The following is a 15,543-nucleotide window of genomic DNA, read 5'->3' on the forward strand; positions in this document are numbered from 1 at the left end:
TGCTGACAGTGCCCAGGTAAGGAGGAACAGGTAACCGAAGGAAGCTGCCCAGAAGCAGGCTGCAGTTGCTCCATTAGAGGAGCGTAGTGGGAAGTTGGTGAATCCTGAAAGGTAGGAGAAGGCTCAGGGGAAAGCAGCAAGGTAGGACAGTGCAGGCCTTGGCTGCTGACTTAAGGGCCCCTGAGCTAGAACCGGAGTGGAGGGCAAGCCCGGGTCCCCCTGCCTGCTGCTGCTGAAGTGGCACTGGTGAGGCAGTGAGCAGGAAGACTGCCTGAGCCCTGTGGTCAAGACGGACTTTGCTACTTCCGGAAGGGGAATACATATGGAGATCTAGCCGGAGGGCCGAGTCACGAAGAGGAGGCTGCAGTTCCTGGAGCGAGAGGGGCCACAGGGTGAGACAGGACGGGTGAAGACAGCACCAGAGGAGAGTGCAATGCCTGGCAGAACTAATCCCTAGGTTGGCCTGGAGAAGGCGCCACCAGCAGAGCGTGGATCCCATCACACTCCCATGGAGGATTTGGGCCCAGGATACTTGTGTAACTAGCTTGGAAGCCTGAATGTCTATATGCCTTGGGCTGCTGTTTGTTTGCTGGTGCTATTCCTTGAACGTTTTCAAATGACAATCAGCTTCCTAACCCATGGGAGTGGTTTGTGCATGTGTCACAAAGCCAAAATAAAGCCCATTGTCACTGATTCAGGAAAGCACTTAAGCACACCCTTCACTTTAAGCATGTGCCTAATTTAGCATGTAAGTCAGCGGGCTTTGCTGAATAGGGACGTGCTTGAGTGTTTTGTTGAATAGTATTTGGCAAATACTGTTGGACTAGGGCCTGTGGGCTAGAGCCAGGGCTGCGTTAAGGGAGCTTTGCACTACTCCGTTGGCACAAAGCTGCCCTAGAGCTGGTGTAACCAGCCACATCCAGATCACTCACGTGTAAGGGGATCCTCTAGGGACACAGAGCCAGTGTAGCTGCTCTGATACCCTCCACTGCAGCCATACAGGGACAGTAGCTGGGGAAAAAGGAGGCATGGCTGGGATATCCCCATGTCTCGAAGATCCCCAGCTGTTAATGGCAACCGGTGCAATTTAGAGCAGCCCCGAGGATACCCTAATTTGTGCCTGGGAAAGACCTAACTCAGATCAGTCTAGACCAGGGGAGCACAGAAGCAGCTTAAAGCTACTTCCTCTCCCACTGAGCTGCACAGAGTTCTCCTTGGCCACAGCTCAGAATCTGGTTCTGCATAGCCTCATACCATCGCCCATATCAAATACAACAAGCTCCATCCGCTTCCAGTTTAAAGGGACTATGCCAAAATGGAGTATTTTAAATACCGTCTTATGAAACCTAATTGACAATCCGCATGGAAATGTCAGGATTTTCAACAAAACCAGGTCTGTCTGTGTTTTTGTTTTGGTGAGTGGCACGGACTGAAGAGTTAAACCTTCCCCTGCTGTCTTGGAAATCCTAACACAACAGCATTGGCTTAGTAGTGCGTGAGAATGCGCAAGAGAAACTGACTATACATAGGTTTCAGAGTAACAGCCGTGTTAGTCTGTATTTGCAAAAAGAAAAGGAGGACTTGTGGCACCTTAGAGACTAACCAATTTATTTGAGCATAAGCTTTTGTGAGCTACAGCTCACTTCATAGAAATCAAAAAGAAACCAAGCTGGCCAGGCTGAGTGAAGTGGAGACAATAGACAAACAAACGGCAGCTACAGCAGAAAAGGAATTCAACTGTGGAACAATCAGAAGTGCTCTCGGTAACCCAGCTGTGGAACTTTTCATATGCATGGAGTGTTTCTTTTGACAGCCCTGGGGAAGACACCATGCTCTTGAACTACGAGGCTGAGTCCTGAAATCTTTACTCAGTTTAATACTTAGTCACCAGGACTCCGGCAAAATGCCATTTGAAATCATGGCGTAAAGATGTCAAGATTTGGCCCAATGCTCATACACCATTGCTGGTGACCAGATACTACACTGCTGGGCATGTAAAAACACTTATCAATAGACAATATCCTGTTAAATAACCGCTCTCGTCTCTCTGTTACTGCAAACTGAAGGGCGCTTCGTAATAATCCTTCTTCTTTTTTTGGTTGGTCTTTAATGTGACTTTATTCTTTCAGTAAAAAGAAGAGTGAACTCTTACGCGACCAGAGCAGAAGCCGTGAATCACTCGTACTTCCAGCTGGGTGGAAGTATTCTCTTGGTCTTGTAGTAATGAGCCAGCCTGTGAATTCTGCTCTCAATCAGAATAGACTAAATTTGGCATCTTTATCCTTTCTGTTTCTCTCAAGATGTTTACGAACAGCAAAAGCTTTCTTGATCAAGTGGTACAGATCCTCTGGAAGGTCTGGGGCAAGTCCCTTGGAATTAAGGATCCCTAAAATTTTGTTGCCAGTGACAAAACGAACTTAGGCAGATATAAACACCCCCCTTGCCCTAGGGATCGTCAGCAGGATTTGAATCCACAATTTGTCAGCACTGGGCTTTACTGCATGAGCTAAAGAACTAGCCTGTGAGCAATAGGAGGTTGCCCAGGTCGTTCTCATTTATCACCATTGCAGCACACTCGGAATAACGTCTTGAGAAACGTGCCCGTTCCTCCTGGTGCACGTGATGGCAAATGTTTGATCTGCAGCCACTCGGTGGCTTAAACCAGCCTTTAGGGCGGACCCCGCGGCTGCTGTGCTGAGGCGCGCCTGGCTAGACTTCACCTGGCTGGGAACGATCCCTGAGACACCCAAAGCCGACGTTTGAGGATGCCGGGCTGGCTCTTAGCCAGCGAGTTCACCTGGAGCTCACCCACTGGTTTGTGGCAGCGGAGGGAAGAGCTAGAGAGGCCCCTGAGTGAATTATCCCAAGGCTCAGGGCCAGCTACTGAGAGACAGAGTTCAACTATTTATTCCTCTGCCCTCCTGATTTCCAGGTATTGGCCTTCAGCAAACTGGGCGCCTGTGGAGAGACCTCCCTGAGTGTGTTTGTCAGCAAGAGCCATGTGACCCGAGGTCATTTCTGAGGTGCACGCTACTGAAGAAATGCTGCTGAGTCCTCAGGCCCCAAACCTGCTCGCTTGCCTCCTGAGGCTGGCCCCACTGAGTCAACAGGAGGAAGAGGCAAGCAGGGCCAGCCCCCCCAGTGCTCTGCAGAGCCATGTGGGGTTACAGCCAGCAGTCGGTGGTTGGGTGGCCATTTAGGCAGAGGCGGGACCTGCGTAGAATTCCCACCAGCGGGCGTCTGGGCAGAGATCAGCTGAGCTGCTGCTAGGTCCCCAGTGGCTTATCCTGGGAGTTTTTTCCGTAGCAAGTCCCTGGCTATGGGACTCGCTCTCCCTCGTGGGTCCTTCTGAGCCTGATTTTAGGAAGCAGTACAGTACGGTGTCAGGCGTGTCCTGTTGAACAAGCTTTCCCTTGTCCACGCAGGGCATTTATGGCTGGATGGGGCTATGCACGCAGGCGGTGCTACTGTGGTGCACAAGGGGTTCACCTCAGCTCAACCTCCGCTTGCACGGATGGTCAGGGGAAGGGCTATAATGGGCTGCTTGTGGGAGGCAGAGGGCTGAGGCTGCCTTTGAGAAGACAGGGACCCACAGCCCGGCTCCCAGGAATGAGCTGAGTCCCAGGCCAGGGGTTTTGCTTGTGTTAACGTGGTTTGATTTCTGGTGCAAAGGAAAAACCCACGCCGGCTCCTGCTGAGTCATCTGGCCACAGCCTTGTAAGCGGTCAGGGCTGTTCAAATCGTCTGCTATGAACAGATTGATTCAGCGACTGGTTTTTCCAAATGCGGGACATACACGGAGCGGGCAGAGACCCTGCCATCACAGCCATGTGCCTAAGGTGCTGCAGAATTGCCATGCCGAGTGCCAGGGAAGTGCCTGGATAGAGAATAACAGAGCACGGTGGTTTGTTCCTTTCCAAGCGTCCCTGCAGCTCTGCACCATCCGAGAGGGGAAAAAGGCCCGGAAAAAGAAATGAGAACCCAGTTCTGTAAGCCAAGTCCGCGGCTCCCAGACACCTGGCGATCACAGGCTGACTTGGGAACAAAGTGCTAAAGTAGATCCCCACAAGGATTTAGGCTCCCAACTTCCACTGAAACCAAACCAGGTAGTGATCAATGGCTCCATGTGTAGTTGGCAGCCGGTATCAAGTGGAGTGCCCCAAGGGTCGGTCCTGGGGCCGGTTTTGTTCAATATCTTCATAAATGATCTGGAGGATGGTGTGGATTGCACCCTCAGCAAGTTTGCAGATGACACTAAACTGGGAAGAGAGGTAGAAACGCTGGAGGGTAGGGATAGGATACAGAGGGACCTAGACAAATTGGAGGATTGGGCCAAAAGAAATCTGATGAGGTTCAACAAGGACAAGTGCAGAGTCCTGCACTTAGGACGGAAGAATCCCATGCACCGCTACAGACTAGGGACCGAATGGCTCGGCAGCAGTTCTGCAGAAAAGGACCTAGGGGTTACAGTGGACGAGAAGCTGGATATGAGTCAACAGTGTGCCCTTGTAGCCAAGAAGGCCAATGGCATTTTGGGAGGTATAAGTAGGGGCATTGCCAGCAGATCGAGGGACGTGTTCGTTCCCCTCTATTCGACACTGGTGAGGCCTCATCTGAAGTACTGTGTCCAGTTTTGGGCCCCACACTACAAGAAGGATGTGGAAAAATTGGAAAGAGTCCAGTGGAGGGCAACAAAAATTATTAGGGGACTGGAACACATGACTTATGAGGAGAGGCTGAGGGAACTGGGGATGTTTAGTCTATGGAAGAGAAGAAGGAGGGGGGATTTGATAGCTGCTTTCAACTACCTGAGAGGGGGTTCCAAAGAGGATGGCTCTAGACTGTTCTCAATGGTAACAGATGACAGAACAAGGAGTAATGGTCTCAAGTTGCAGTGGGGGAGGTTTAGGTTGGATATTAGGAAAAACTTTTTCACTAGGAGGGTGGTGAAACACTGGAATGCGTTACCTAGGGAGGTGGTAGAATCTCCTTCCTTAGAAGTTTTTAAGACCCGGCTTGACAAAGCCCTGGCTGGGATGATTTAATTGGGGATGGGTCCTGCTTTGAGCAGGGGGTTGGACTAGATGACCTCCTGAGATCCCTTCCAACCCTGAGATTCTATGAAACACGTATACGAGCACCTGGGCCTAAGTCCTCCGTCCCAGTGATTGTACTGCGGGGGAGGCGGATGCCTTGGGCATATGGCTGCGGGCTGGCTTGTGTTATGTCTCAGCCTTGAAGAGCTCCTGGCTGCACCTTGTAAACAGCTATACAATCCGAGCTATTGGCATGGCCTCCCGCTGCACTGACGCGCCTTCCATTACAGGGTCGTGGTTTGTGTAACTCTGGCCTCGGCCTTGGGCATCATTTCCACAGACCGGCTGCGACAATCTTTGCCTTGTACCCTCCCAGTCAAGCTGATAGTGTGTGTGTGTGTCTGCTGAGAGCTTCCCTTATATCGAAGGGAAAGACCCTCGGCTGGTGTAACATGTCCCAGCCCCTCTGCAGTCAACGGGGCAGATCCCCACCGGTGTAACATGTCCCAGCCCCTCTGCAGTCAACGGGGCAGATCCCCACCGGTGTAACATGTCCCAGCCCCTCTGCAGTCAACGGGGCAGATCCCCACCGGTGTAACATGTCCCAGCCCCTCTGCAGTCAACGGGGCAGTTCCCCACCGGTGTAACATGTCCCAGCCCCTCTGCAGTCAACGGGGCAGATCCCCACCGGTGTAACATGTCCCAGCCCCTCTGCAGTCAACGGGGCAGATCCCCACCGGTGTAACATGTCCCAGCCCCTCTGCAGTCAACGGGGCAGATCCCCACCGGTGTAACATGTCCCAGCCCCTCTGCAGTCAACGGGGCAGATCCCCACCGGTGTAACATGTCCCAGCCCCTCTGCAGTCAACGGGGCAGATCCCCACCGGTGTAACATGTCCCAGCCCCTCTGCAGTCAACGGGGCAGATCCCCACCGGTGTAACATGTCCCAGCCCCTCTGCAGTCAACGGGGCAGATCCCCACTGGTGTAACATGTCCCAGCCCCTCTGCAGTCAACGGGGCAGATCCCCACTGGTGTAACATGTCCCAGCCCCTCTGCAGTCAACGGGGCAGATCCCCACTGGTGTAACATGTCCCAGCCCCTCTGCAGTCAACGGGGCAGTTCCCCACTGGTGTAACATGTCCCAGCCCCTCTGCAGTCAACGGGGCAGATCCCCACTGGTGTAACATGTCCCAGCCCCTCTGCAGTCAACGGGGCAGATCCCCACTGGTGTAACATGTCCCAGCCCCTCTGCAGTCAACGGGGCAGATCCCCACTGGTGTAACATGTCCCAGCCCCTCTGCAGTCAACGGGGCAGTTCCCCACTGGTGTAACATGTCCCAGCCCCTCTGCAGTCAACGGGGCAGATCCCCACTGGTGTAACATGTCCCAGCCCCTCTGCAGTCAACGGGGCAGATCCCCACTGGTGTAACATGTCCCAGCCCCTCTGCAGTCAACGGGGCAGATCCCCACTGGTGTAACATGTCCCAGCCCCTCTGCAGTCAACGGGGCAGATCCCCACTGGTGTAACATGTCCCAGCCCCTCTGCAGTCAACGGGGCAGATCCCCACTGGTGTAACATGTCCCAGCCCCTCTGCAGTCAACGGGGCAGATCCCCACTGGTGTAACATGTCCCAGCCCCTCTGCAGTCAACGGGGCAGATCCCCACTGGTGTAACATGTCCCAGCCCCTCTGCAGTCAACGGGGCAGTTCCCCACTGGTGTAACATGTCCCAGCCCCTCTGCAGTCAACGGGGCAGATCCCCACTGGTGTAACATGTCCCAGCCCCTCTGCAGTCAACGGGGCAGATCCCCACTGGTGTAACATGTCCCAGCCCCTCTGCAGTCAACGGGGCAGTTCCCCACTGGTGTAACATGTCCCAGCCCCTCTGCAGTCAACGGGGCAGATCCCCACTGGTGTAACATGTCCCAGCCCCTCTGCAGTCAACGGGGCAGATCCCCACTGGTGTAACATGTCCCAGCCCCTCTGCAGTCAACGGGGCAGATCCCCACTGGTGTAACATGTCCCAGCCCCTCTGCAGTCAACGGGGCAGATCCCCACTGGTGTAACATGTCCCAGCCCCTCTGCAGTCAACGGGGCAGATCCCCACTGGTGTAACATGTCCCAGCCCCTCTGCAGTCAACGGGGCAGATCCCCACTGGTGTAACATGTCCCAGCCCCTCTGCAGTCAACGGGGCAGATCCCCACTGGTGTAACATGTCCCAGCCCCTCTGCAGTCAACGGGGCAGTTCCCCACTGGTGTAACATGTCCCAGCCCCTCTGCAGTCAACGGGGCAGATCCCCACTGGTGTAACATGTCCCAGCCCCTCTGCAGTCAACGGGGCAGATCCCCACTGGTGTAACATGTCCCAGCCCCTCTGCAGTCAACGGGGCAGATCCCCACTGGTGTAACATGTCCCAGCCCCTCTGCAGTCAACGGGGCAGATTCCCACTGGTGTAAAACTTCCCAGCTCCATTGGACTCAGTAGAGCTGTCATAATTTACACCAGCAGAGGCTCAGCCCCCCGGAGCCCTTTTTGCTGATACCGGGAATAATTCGTGCTGCTCCTCGTCTCCGTTGCCTGTTGTCCGAGGCTCTCCGAGGCCTCGATGAACACACAGCTCAGAGCGAAGCTGTCAGGACCGAACGCAGCTGTGGTTGATGCTGTCATTCGCCCTGCTCCACCGAGGGAGCATTTACCACGACCCAGACAGATGGAGTGACTCCCCCACGGTCCCACAGCAGCACAGCGGGATCCTGGCTTGGGAATTTTGAAAGGAGTTGAAGGAAGTTAGGTGCCCAACTCCCATGGGAGAATCTAGCTGTCCTGCTCTGTCCTCTTCTCTAGCCCCTCTTGCCTCTCTACTGAACCCTCTTTCTATAGCTCTTGTTAGTAATACCTAGCTCTCACCACTTTAATCCCTACATGCCAAAGTGCTTTGCAAAAGGAAGACGGATCATCATCCCCATTTTACATATGGGGAAACTGAGGCACACAGCAGGGGGAAGTGACTTGCCCACGGTCATCCAGCAGGCCAGTGGCAGAGCCAGGAAGAGAACCCAGGTCTCCTGAGTCCCTGTCAGGTGCGCTACCCACGAAGCCATACTGCCCCCCAAGAGCAAAAAGGGGAGCAAACTCTTCCCAGGAGACATATTGTGTCACCCATTTTGTTGTAACCACAGCTGGAAAAAAATGCCACAGCTCTTTCACCGGCACGACCGCACTGCTTCCCGTGTTGGTCATCGGCTCAGACAAAACAGAGATCCTGTCGCCTTGCGGTCGGCAGAGACTCGATTGCGCTTTTTAACAGGAATCAGGGTGTTCACGCAAAGGTCTTCGCCGAACTCCCCTCTGTGCTACTGCTGCCATGTTAAACTGGGCATGGTGGCTCCTCTTCACTTCCCTTACTAAGCTATGGCCTAATGCTAGCCTGTGCTGTTAAAATGGTGGCCGTGTTCCTCCCCAGAGCTGGTTGCTTTTCACTGCTGGATGATACGATTGCTCCTTGGGTAAACCTTAGCTATTTGAATGTGCGGTGGGGCACCCAAATAACTGGCGTTTTAGGTAAATGACATTCATTCCTGTATGAATTTGGCACTCTGGGGACATGCCCAAATTTCAGATAATCAGGATTCTGAGGGCGGGGATGTGAAGGGGAGGGGTTGACCTTGAGATGTTATAAAGGAGCAGCTGTAAAGCCCTTAGCAAAGAAAGAATGGTCTTGTGGTGAAGGCTGTGGGGTCTATTCCTGTGTGACCTTGAGTGTCTCTCTCTTTCCTTAAGTTCCCCGTCTGTAAAATAGAGCTAAATAATCCTTCCTGTGTCTGTCTTGTCTACTTAGATTGCCAGCTCTTTGGAGCAGGGGCTGTCTTACTGTGTGTGTGTACAGCACCTAGCACGCTGATCGTCATCTCGGCAGGAGCCTCTGAAGTCCAGCTGTAATCCAAGTACCAAGGAGTCCTCGGACTGCGAGGCGCCACGCGAGTCCCAATGATCACGACCCAGGTGATGAAGGGGTGTCCCAAAACTTTCCACCCTTGTCTAGGTCATCACATATTAGTATCATTATTCATTTTATAGGTTCGTAGAGTCTAAGGCCAGCAGGGACCACTCTGGTCATCTTGTCTGCCCTCCTGCACCACACAGGCCCTGGGACTTCCCCGGAATGATCCCTGTTTGTGCTGCAGGGAAGCCCAGAGGCCCAGTTGGGGCTCTGGACCCTGCTGGGCTAGGCACTGTCCACACATCAAATGGTTTCTTAAAGGCTACGCTCTAGCCAAACCCTCTGCAGCCCTCAGTTTCTGCACCCCCAGCAGGGACAGAACGTTCCCGGAGGTCATTTGCAATCCAGGCCCCCTGGTTCCCAACCTTCCCCTGTTTCCAGGTTGCTCTTTTCACTCTGTCAGTTTACCAAGTTGCCTCTCCCCACCACAATGCTGGGAGAACACCCCACCCGCTTGATTGCAGTTTCCACAATCCGCTTCCGTGCCCTGAGCCGTTCCCTTAGTCCTCCCCCGAGCACAGCTCTGCCTTTGTGAAATCCAGCCGGTCTGCTACACCAGTCGCGCGTCAGCTCTGGCTTTGAGGCCGTGGCGAGATTATTTGGCTCTCTTCCCACACCCCACACCTACTACGCCCTGGAGAACATTCATGAATACACTGAACAGCTGTGAAATATCTCCTGACTCCATAATTTGCTTTTTCCCTTTCAAGTGCATCCCGAACCTTGTGTGGGCTCCTCAGGTCCAGTGTCCCGTTACAGCTTTGGCCTCTTGGTTTTGCAAGTCCTATTAAACTGGTGGTTTGATCGATGCTTGGGACTTCCCGTGCGACAAGGGGAAGGAAGGGACAGAGCATCCCAATGCACAGCAATCAGTCAGCACGGCAGCAGGTTCTCCGTTTTCAGCCCCCGCTGCATGTAAACGCGCCGGGGTCACCGTAGCACAGGGAAGCAGACGGGTGCTCTGCTGTGGTGTGGGTGAAATTCCCTCCGCTTGCGTAATGCTGGAGTTTGTAGCGGCTGTGGGGACGAGGGCCACGTAGATGGGTGGATGGATTACATTGCATAGGGAGGATGGATGGACGGAATGAATTTGGGTTGCATGTGGATGGAGAGGTATCCACCCCCTCCCCAGCCCATGGCTAGGATGGGGGGCTGCCCTCTTCCCCACACCCCCCTAACTCCTCCTCGCTGGCTGCACAAGGGATTTGCTCTGCACAAATGCGCATCCCCAGCCCCTCCCCATGAACTGCCCTAAGGTACCCTTCCTCACCTGCACTAGCTGGTGTGACGACCAGCTCTGCAGCGTGCTGGGGCTGGAGCGGGGGGGAGGCCTCATGCTGGGGGGTGAATCTCACCCAGTCTGAGCCCATACAGCAGCACCTTAACCCAACTGAGGTTCCCTTGTATTGATGCAGTTACTCCCTGCGATCTCCTCCCAGCCGCAGGGTGGGATCCCAGGTGCCAGGGAGAAATGGGGCCGTGCATTGCCTGGTGCTGCTGCACAAGTTTGGCAGGGGAAGTGCCTGCAATGGGAACAAATTTCCTTCCTTTCCAGGGACCAAGGCGGCCTCTGGATTTTCAAACCCCAGTAGGGCCCCTGGGCAGCACTATTTGGCTTATGGTGCTATAAGGGAATGGGATTAGCTCCCTCAGTACAGACCCCAGACCCCACACGCATCCTGTCCTCAACAGAGGGCATGACTGTCCAGGGAAGGTTTAGGATGTAATTGGCCTCAGGTCCACACCCCATCATGCAGCAGGAGGGATCGTCCTCCTTCCTCCAGTAAGGGACCACGTTACTTAGGAATTCAGAGAGAGTGGGAATAACTGGCTGGCCAGCCTTGAGCCCTGTGCTCCTGCTCACTGGGCATGAGGGGCACTTCCTAGTGTGCAAGGCCTGGAGCCTGAATGCACAAAGGAGCCAGCCTGAAGCCACCACTATGACCCACTCACAGCCCGGCACCCCATCCTGCCCCGCTTCTCAGCCGCATCCCTCCCACAGTTGCAGGGTGTTTAGCGTTCAGCGGTCGCTCACTGCACACGTGGCACCCACCCGTCAGGCCTATTTCCTCGGGGCTGAGGGCAGCCCCTACTGCTCTAACCAAAACGCCAAATCACACTTAAAATGCCTGCCTTCTGCATGCCCATAGCATGCGCCCACAGCCACCGCTGTGTGCTAGAAACATCTCGCAGGGGCTTCAGTATTATTTAATGGGGGCTGGGGGGTGCACCACTTTATTACTGATGGAACTGAGGGAGTGAGTTGTGACTAGACCCCTACTTTAGAAGGGTGGGAAAGATAACACTGGGCCAGATCCTCAGCTGGTGGAAATCCGCTGTAGCTCCATAGACTTTAGTGGCGTTATGAGGATTGACACCTGCTGAAAATCTGTGCAGCTCTCCACCATCATAACAAGGACTGTGGATAGAGCCTGATAGGACTGTTCCCAGCTAGGCACATCCATATACACCACTATCCAGCTCATACTCCAGGCTGCAAACGCACAGCCTTTGGTAGAATAATCTGGGTTGCAGGCAGTTCCCAATTCCTTGGCGTTAGAATTTCCCTACACAGTAAGAACGCTAGCAAACTCCATATACAAAGACAGAACAAACAGCGACAGGATGCACACAGTGCTTGCTGGGAGAACTACCTCGGAGACTGACCTTGGAAACGTAGCTTTCCGTAGTGGAGATATTCCTCCTATGTGGCATCTCCATTCCTGGAGGTTTGCAATGGTGGGAGCCCATTCTGTACAGTTGTCTGCTCATTTCTTTGTGGCTGAATAGTCCTTTGATCCACCTGGGATACCCCATTGTCCATCCAAGAGTTTCTTTTTCTGCCCCGTGTTCTTCTGCCATCAGCTATCCCTTCCAGTGCTCGTCAACATGCCTGGCTTGCTGAAGTCTTGAAATGTGCCCTGCTACTCAAATGTTTCTCTTCGTAAGATCTCTCACGCATTTGGCTAGCCCATCTGCAACATGCTGACTTCTGCCCCACAAGCAGGTCACAGCAGCATGGTGGCAGGACGTGAAACATGATTGTGCAATGAATCTAAGCACCGGCTATGCTAAAGATCAAGCGACTGAAATGCGCTTTGCATTCACGGGTTTCAATTTATGCACGCCTAGATTCTGCCCCTACCGAGATTGGTCCCATTGTGCTAGGTGCTGTGCAAAGGCTTGTTATGCGGCAGACCCCTGAAGAGCCTATAATCTAAAGACAAGACAAACAAAAGAGGTGAGAAAGGAAGTATTAATTATCTTCCTTTTACAGCCAGGGACAACACAGAGACCAAGGGTGAACGCTGGGCACAGACTGCCCTACCTGAGCTAGCTGAAATCCAGCTGCTGCAGGTAACAATGCAGGGAAGACAGGGCCATGCAGGTTTCAGCATAGGCTCGGGTGCTGAGTACATATCCAGGGCATGTGCCGGGCTTGTCCTCCCTGCGCCGAAGCCCACACTGCAGGTTCTCCGGCAATGTTAGCTCTGCTATTGGGATTCAAGCCAGCTCGGACAGGCTAACCTGTGCACGCCTTCCGTTGTGTGGATCCATCCTAAGTGACCGACCTAAGGTCACAGTCCATGGCTGTATCCTCCCTCATAAATCACTGAAGTCGTGATAGCTGGCAGGACAACGACTCACTGGCTTGTGTGCTGGGGTGACGGCTTTGCTAGAATGACTGCTGGAGTCAGCTCTGCCAAAGGTCAGAGCCAGGAGAGCCTTTGCTTGCTGGCTGAGAGTCCCTTCCCAAAGAGCCTGCTCCCGCTGTGACCACCTCAAGCAGCCCTTTACTCCCACTCTACAGGTCTTCAGCCAGCAAGCCACAGCAGAACTGCCAGCCCTCTAGCCAGGCACTGGGAGAAATGACAGGAATGGTCAGCAGGCAGCAACGACACGGACGCTTAGTACGCAGCAGGGCAGTGCAAGGTAGATTTACACCCCAGCTTGCCACAGGCCAACGGCATTTGACGAGCGCAGAGCATAGTAGTCAGTAAATCATCAGTGTTCAGCTGTCTGGAGTCCCACACACTGGCATATTAATGCAGGGGAGAAGAGCATATGATTAGAGCGAGGGAAGAGAAGAGAAGAGGGGGCAGACATTGCAGCCTTAGCCAATGAGTCACAGCTGGAGCAGAACTGCAGCGAGAGAGCGGAGAGTTTTATGGCCATATTGGATCAGACCAATGGTCCATCTAGCCCAGCATCCTGTCTTCCCACAGTGGCCAATGCCAGGTGCTTCAGAGGGAATGAACAGAACAGGGCAATTTATTGAGTGATCCACCCCATGTCATCCAGCTCCAGTTTCTGGCAATCAGAGGTTGAAGATTACCCTGAGCATGGGGTTGTGCCCCTGACCATCCGGGCTGACAGCCACTGATGGACCAATCCTCTGTGAGCTTAATTCTTTTTTAAACTCAGGTATAGTTTTGACCTTCACAGGTTGCCTGTGGATGGTGTAAAGAAGTTTTTTCTTTAGTTTTTTTTTTAAACCTGCTGCCTATTAATTTCACTGGGGGGACCCGTTTCATGTCTGACGGGAAGGGGGTAAGCAGCACTTTCTTATTCACTTTCTCCACACCATTCATAATTGTATCAATCTCTATCACAGTCCCTCTTTCGTCATCTGTGTTAGAGGGATGCAGAGATTCCCTTGGCTTTCATACTTCTGCCCCCAAGATAAAAAAACAAGAAAAACCCACCGAGCCTGCAGGAAAGGGAGAGACTTGTGTGAAGCACTAAAGGGGACTCAGCAGGTAAAGGAGGCTCACTGGCTACTGATGACAGATACCCGGTCACCCCAAGCGTGACTGCAGGGCAAACCTTGCAGGAAGGTACAGATAGTACAGACGGGCTTAATTGTTTTGCAACAGGTGCTCTCTCGAGCGAGGAGAAGGCCACAGGTGAGTTCCACATTTAAAATCTTTCAGGTAGTTTTTATCTCAGATAATTTTTTCTACTACAAGCACAACCAGTTCAACACCAGCCCTGAAAAGCAAGCTGGGTTCTGCCTGAGGGCACCTCAGGCGATAAAGATCCTGCAACTAGGATAGGATGTTTTGTTGATGAATGTGATGGGGTGCTCCACTCACTGCTAGGATGGCACCTCATCCTGGTCACTGGGAGTGGGGGGGGGGGAGAGAAATAGCTCACAAGTTAGCACCCCTTCCCATGGTTGCACACCATCCTCACCTCTCTCTTAGTCTGCAATCCCGCTTGCTCCCGAAGCTGCTGCTGCTTCTTTGTAACTTGGCCCTCCAGCCAGGTCACCAAATGGTTTCTCCTTTCAGGGTGGAAAGTCTTTCCTCACCAGCAGTCCTAGGCATTCTTCCCAGTAACTACCTCGTAGTGCCACTCCCTAACCTGGGCCCATCCTCTACTCTGGGTTCCAGCTCAGGGGCCCTCTAGCCAGTGGTCAAGGCCTGTTTCCTTCTAGACATTACTGCCTTTCCCTGAGCCTCATCCTACCTTCCTTGTGCCCCAGCCCAAACATACCTCTCTTCCCAAGGAGTGACTGCACTTTCCCATCAGTCCCCTTCTGCTTCCAATTTCCTGTCTTTATAAATCCAGCCCAGCTCCTTCCTCCTGAGCTGGGCTCCCTCTCTGTCAGGGGATTGCTTAGCCACCTGATCTCCCTCAGCTGTGGCCTGTGGAGTTAATTAGCCCCCTGCTCTCTCTGCATTAATCCTTTCCAGGCAATTGTGGGGGAAAAACACCCTTACCACAATGAAACAAAACCAAAGTGAATCCAGGTCAGGCCCCAGTATCTCCTCCAGAGCGCTCACAAGCAGAGTAAGAACTTGCTTGTGTCAGCTATGGCTGAATAGGTAGCAGTGCCAGATGGTGCTCATTTTCTTCTTTCCCCATCTTTCTTTGATCATAATTCACAATGGCAAAAGGAAGAGTCTTCGGTCATTAAACTGACACCACGGCAGGGCAGGACTGTTCTGTTGTTGCAGAAGTGAAGTCACCTGAAGGTGGGGTTTGGTTTAGAGTTCAGAGATAAGGGGGATATTTTTAACATGGCCCCAATTCCTGTGCGGTTTTCTCCTGCCCACAGACCTGTTTTCCATATGCCCTCGAATCCAATGCTTGTGCTCCCATTTCCTTCTCCTGTTTTCCCCCAGCCCAACCACCTCACCTACAAGTCCATCCACAATCAATTCTCCCACTCCACTTGTGCAAGTCAGCCAACCCCTCCCAGATCAGAATACTGCCCCATCTTAGAAATTGCTCCAGCCCCCAGGCTGCGTACTAGTCTCCTCCCTTGCTCTGAATCCCCTCAGCTCACTGGGTTTTTCTCAAGCTCAGACTTCCCTTCCCTCTCTGTTGAAGCAGGAAGCAATTGCAGTGCAGAAGACCCCAGTACCCACAGGAACTAATCTGAAATCAGCTCCTCAGAGGCATTGTTTTGCCTGCTCCGCATCTGCTCTGTCTACTATTAGAAGCCAATGTGCTGCAGTATTTCTGGAGGATATGGGCTTTGCTCCAGCCCACAG

The sequence above is a fragment of the Lepidochelys kempii genome, chromosome 2, assembly GCF_965140285.1.
Source record: "Lepidochelys kempii isolate rLepKem1 chromosome 2, rLepKem1.hap1, whole genome shotgun sequence".
Classification (NCBI taxonomy): domain Eukaryota; kingdom Metazoa; phylum Chordata; order Testudines; family Cheloniidae; genus Lepidochelys; species Lepidochelys kempii.